Consider the following 6288-nt stretch of genomic DNA (forward strand, 5'->3'; position numbering starts at 1 on the left):
AACAAAATGCAACATACAATAGGCCCTAAGTGTGGAAAAATTAATATTTTGATATCATTTTTCCTATTCTGGGGAATTCCAAATTATGTTTCACAAAACAGAACTCATTTTACTGGCACTGTTGCTAAGGAGTTCTGTAAAGTTCTTTTATCCCAAAGCATCACTATCCTTATTGTATACAGTCCTCATAAAAAGCAGAGGAAATTAATGGAATTCTAAAACTAAAATTAGCAAAGCTGACAGAAACCCTAAAATTTCTGTGGCCTAAAGTATTACCATTAACTTTCATGTCTACAAGATCATTCTTCTCTGGGATCTACAAGTTATGAATTAATAGTAGACTATCCTATCTATTTGTGAATTTCACCCTCAATCTTAGATTATACCCTATTATAAGCCAACATGATTTATTAATACAATGGACTCATAAATACCTCTAACTTTATCACTAATAGGTACAAAGTGCATTTCCAGAATTTCTATCTAAACAGCCACTGCATGATTTGCAACCTGGAGGGTTGGTCTTCTAGCAAAGACATTAGAGAAACAATGCTTTTGAACACCAATGGAAAAGACCTTATTACTGTTACCAACTGACACAGCCTTAAAACTCCAACATGGTGATACTTGGATTCGTGATTCTCAATTCAAGACATACAAAACTTCATGCTCATTACTGCACATCCATCCATTCCATCTGTGGACCTTGGATTTTAGATTCTTAGGAACCCTCCAGAAGCTCCTGCTTTTAGAGGTGGACAATTTCCACCCAAGTTGACAGGAACAACATTAATTTTCTGACTCTATAAAAACTCCCTTTTCAGTTCCTTTACTTTTCTAATTTTGCCTATTATTCCACTTATATGCCTTCTAGAATACTAATGTGACATCTTTTATCTGTATCCTATTATTTTTGCCTTGCTATCTATAATTTAAGAAAAAAAATAAAACTGTCTTATATGTTTTTCCCATAACCACAACTCTGAAGTTAACTGATTGCTGAACATGTCACCCCCTGCCTTGCCCTGCTGACAAAAATGTAATAGCTGTTCCTTTAAACACTTCAGGAGGTAGATTCCCTTTTACAGGTCTCTTCTGGTACTCTTTTTCCTCACAGCATTAACCCTAACCTTTAGTCTAGTAAAAACTAGAACTCACATCAACAAAAATGCTTCTGCTTGAAGTCATTATAATCTTATCAGAAAAATCTATTCAATCACGAGTGAACATGATGTCATTTTGGGGACATCCTGGTTGTGGTGGTCAGTTTGCTGTCTTCAACTTTCATTGGAAGAACTGTTTAACCCTACTAAAGGGATTTGTCCATTTTGAGAGACACAATGAGCTCACTTCCATTATAGTAAATGATGATTATGCACCCCTAATAAATTGTATGCTTCACTAATGGTACTACTTCTTACATATCTCTGTATGCACCTTCTTGTGTACCTTCTGCCATACACTACTATGTCCTGCATATTGGGGGTAATTTTTAGGATTTAAAAATCATAATCTTTATAGTGGATCATAGTTTCTTAAGAATAATACCAGTAGTCTCCAAAATCAGGCAAACACAGGTTATTCAAGAGAACTTTTAAGAGGGATAATCTATTTCCTCTTTATGCTTACGCCATGAGTTGTAGTTCCCACAGTGGACATAATACAACTGGAAAGGTGTTCTGAAACTTGTCTCCGACAAGTAGAAGCAAAATTTCTGCTCTGAAAGTTGAAGAAACTAGTCAAAACTCATTAGGTGGAGTGGTTATGGATAATCATGTAGTTCGGGATTTCCTCTTAGCCAGCCAAGGATGAAATATTGCTTGTTACATCTTTGCAAATACTACAGGGAAAGTATAATAGTTTGTGAGTATGCTGAAAAAAAAAAAAAAACACCTGGTTGTCTCAAGCAGTCCTAGTTGGTTTCATTGCCTGGGTTTCATAATCTAGGCTCCTGACTTTGAGGCATGTTATGATGTAAGCTTCTGATCATTGCTTATCTTACAGTAGGCTGATGAAATCTTTCCAAAGTCTTTTATATTGAATTCGTATCATGCAGTCATTTTTATATCAGAGAGTACAACAACTCATCTTGTAGCAAGCAGGAGAGATTTCAAGTCCATACTATCTCTAAACAACTTCCTGATCAGCAATGGGGAGAATCTGGATATCATGGAGCAACACCCTGCTGACTGACTTCATCTCTCCTTGGCCAGAAGAGATAGAAAAGCAATCTGTCACATAGGAGCTGGTCTCATGCTCATAGCTAGGTCTGAATTTATTGGTGTAAGCTGGCCTGGTGGTCATAGTTAGAACATGTTATTCTTCTGTGGGACATAATCTCAGATAATTGTATCAGACAAGATTACTCTAAGATGGTGGTAAAGTAAAACAAAACAAGTCCAGTTCATAAGTTTGTCTAAGCAGAGAAAAACAAAGCCACTGTGCAGCCCACAGATGCCAAACATTTTACATCTCCTGGCTGATATGAGTGACTGCTACAGCTTTTCCAGTTATAGCTTTCTCTTCACTCTTGTCTGCCCTCCCTTTCCAAAGATTAATAAGATGCCAAATGATAGAATCTAGAGTGAACTCTTGCTTCCTTAAACCTTCCCCAACTCACCCAACCAAAACCCAAATCGTGGAATAAATGTTTCTTACTTCCTCTTACTGAGATGTCCCATAGTTGCCCATGGTGTATGTTTGCCCATGCTTCAAAAAGGAAAAAAAATCCACTTGTTCTACTAAGATTTGTTCCTGGTAGTCTTTGGGTTGATACAAGAGAACTTTGATGAATGTTAAGAGCTGCTAATGAGACTCATCTCCAAGACCCTGAGGGAAATGTTTCAGAAAGGTATGTTTTTTTCCAGAGAACTAACTTAAGTAAGGTGTCTTATACAGTTTTCCAGGTGCCTTCAAGATTGTGTCCTACTTGGATGACCATAGCCCTCTGTCAGAGAACAAGAGGAAGAAGACTATCATTAGGCTCTGATAAGATTTAGAGGAAACTAGGGAAGGGGCATGTTCTTATAGAAGTCTCAAAATATAGTTGAGTTATGGCTTCTAGGTCATGAAGCCTGCATACCTTCCTTTTCCCCATCTCCCAGGTGCTTTCTATGTCTGGTCTACCCCTATCTCCAGGGTTATCTGAGCAGGCTTCCTCCCCCTCCGTAGTCCTACTACAACTGTTTAGTGTTAAGGACACTAGCACTCCATTCTTCGGACTTCACTTGTGTTATGGGGTCTATGAACCTGAACTTCATGCCAACAGGATGAATTATTATCCTTGATATATTAGGAAAAAAAGAAACCCACAAGGTGATTTTTTTTGTTATCTTAGCAGTCCAGAATGGTAGTACTGAAGGAGAAGCACTAGGGTCCCGGGGTGGGATGAAAATGGAAGAAATTGCTCAGGGAAAATTTCACAGAGGAAAAAGATAGGTATGTTATGAAGAATGAGATAGTCAAGGGGTATAGAACAGGTTGTGGAAAAAATGTACTAGGTAAAGGGAATAGCATTTGTAAAAGCACATAAGAATGAAGATAATGGGGCATTTTGGGAACTCTAAATGGTTTACTGTAGGCAAAATATGGTATTTGAGGAAGGGGAGTATTGGGGAATGAAAGTGGAGAATTTTCAAGGGGCCAGACTATGGAAAACCTTTCTTTGCAATGCCACAGAACTTTAAGTTTATAAGTGATATGATCTACCAGAGAGTTTTGGCAGAAAAGCCACATGGTCAGATTTGCATTGCAGAAAAAGAAGTTTGTTCTGATAACAAAGATGCACCCTACTGTATTCTCCTTAGTCCCCTTAGAGTCAATTTTAACATAGCAGCCTGAGTGATATTGTTAACACATGTCAGATCATGTTACTCTTCTGCTCAAACCTGTCATAACTCAGATGTTGGTTTCTAGACACCATTTCTCTCTAAATGGAATGAGGGTGGATTTTAAGTATGAGGCAGGGGAAATGCAAGATAAACCTGTTGCATAAGAAAGTAAGGAATTGCTTAAGGAATGATGGGAACATGTTAAAAGGACACAGAAGCAGGGTCCAGTGGTACAAGCCTATAATCCCAACAAATCAGGAGGCTGAGGTAGGAGAAACCCAAGTTCAAGGCCAGCTTCAGCAACTTAGCAAGACCCAGTCTCAAAATAAAAAATAAAAAGACAAAAAATGGTTGGTGATGTAGCTCAGTGGCAGAGGGCCCCTGAAATCAACCTAAGTTCAATCTACAATACTGAGAGAAACCAGTATGAAAGGGCTTCCCTTGGACCAATTTGGGACAATTTGAGCATAAATATAGTATCTTATAATCTATAATATGTTGTAACCCATTGATTAAAATATGAATCTATGAGTTCATACTGATAAAAAGAATGAATATGAGAGAAGGGGGAACTCTTTCAGTAAAAAGCTAATAAATGTAGAAAAATGATAAAAATAGAAAAATATAATTTGGCAGCCATCAGGTGAAAACTTGAAGTGAATGCTGAAACTATTGGTTGGAAATTTGAGGCCAAACAGATTATTCACACAAACTCAAAAGTTTTTCCCTACAGATCACTTATAAGTTACATATGGGAAAATAAAAACTACAGTGGAAAAATCTGGCAGACATCATCTTAACCAAGTGATCAAAGTTTGCATTCCCAATAATGGGACAAACTGATATCATGTGTCTCAAAATGCAATGTACTGAGAAAGATACATCGCTTTGGTGCTGTTCCTGCCAAAAATGCATAATCTGAACCATGAGGGAAGATTAGACAAACCCACATTAAGGAATATTCTAAAAAATAGACAGTAAGCTTCAAATACGTCAGTGCCATTAGTCAAAGAAAGGCTGAGGAACATTTCCAGATTAAAGGAAACTGAAAAATCATGATACCTAAAAGCAGTGTGTCATCTTAGATTGGATCCTGGATCAGACTGAGGCAAATGTAATAGAGGACATTAGTGAGACAGTTGGCTAAATACAAATATGGACTGTATATGAGATAGTATTACATCAATGTAAATATCCTCATTTTGATTATTGCAGTTATATAAGAAACTATTCTTGTTCTGAGGAAAATGCCTGCTGGGAATTTGGAGTGAAGGGACACGATGTCTTCAATTTACTCTCAAATGATTCAAAAATATATGAAGCAAATGTGGCAAAATGTCAACAATTGGAAAATCTGGATGAAGGATATAAGAGTGCTTTTTGCTTTCATATGGTTCTTCTGTAAGTCTGATGTTATTTCAAAATAAAAAAGTTTTTTTTAAAGCTCTGCAATGTGTCCCCATTTCTCCAGGGTAAAACCAAAGTTTTTAACATGGACCACAAGACCCTGTGTGATTTGGGTCCATGACCTCTCTTACTTCTTTTCTCATTGTTTTCCATATTCTCTCTGTGCTTAGGCATGCTGACCTCAGTACTATTTCTAGTAAGGCTTCAAACACCCAGTGGCACACAGGGTATTTCCTCTTGCCTGGGTCACTCTCTAAGTGTCCCCATGATTCACTGCCTCACTTTCTTTTTTTGGTACTGGGGATTGAACCCAGGGGTGTTCAACCACTGAGCCACATCCCCAACCCTTTTTAAATATATTTTATTTAGAGACAGGTTATCACTGAGTTCCTTAGGGCCTCGCTAAGTTATTGAGGCTGGCTTTGAACTTGTGATCCTCCTGCCTCAGCCTCCTGAGCTCCTGGGATTACAGGCATGCCCCACTGTGCCTGGCACACTCCTTTACTTTCTTCAGGTCTTTGTTCAAACAACACTGTGTCAGTGAGGATACCCTCCATTGCTCTATTTAAAATGACATTTCCACCAATACAGTGTCTCAAGCCTGTAATCCTAGCAACTTGGGAGGTTGGTTGAGGCAGGAGCATTGCAAGTTCAAGGCCAGGCCGGGCAAGTTAGTAAAACATTGACTCAAAATAAATAAGAAAGGTTGGGATGTAGCTCCATGGTAGAATGCTTGCCTAACATGTGCAAGGTCCTGAGTTGAATGCATTCCCCACACCAGTTCTGGATATCCTATTCCCATTCCATCTTTGTCTATAGCATTTATTGCCTTCAGGTATGTTACATTTTCCTTATTTTCTTGTTTGCTGTCTACTCCCACTAGAATATGTTTTATGGGATGAGAAGGGAGAGTTATCTGTTTGTTCACTGCCAAAACCCTAGCACCTTATAATTATGCCTTGCACATAGTGGGCACTCAAATTTTGCTCACTAAATGAATACTTTTGAGCTTGAAAAACAAGTTGCAAAAAATAGATAATCATGGTTAATA

Source organism: Marmota flaviventris, chromosome X (genome assembly GCF_047511675.1).
Source record: "Marmota flaviventris isolate mMarFla1 chromosome X, mMarFla1.hap1, whole genome shotgun sequence".
In the NCBI taxonomy this organism is placed as follows: domain Eukaryota; kingdom Metazoa; phylum Chordata; class Mammalia; order Rodentia; family Sciuridae; genus Marmota; species Marmota flaviventris.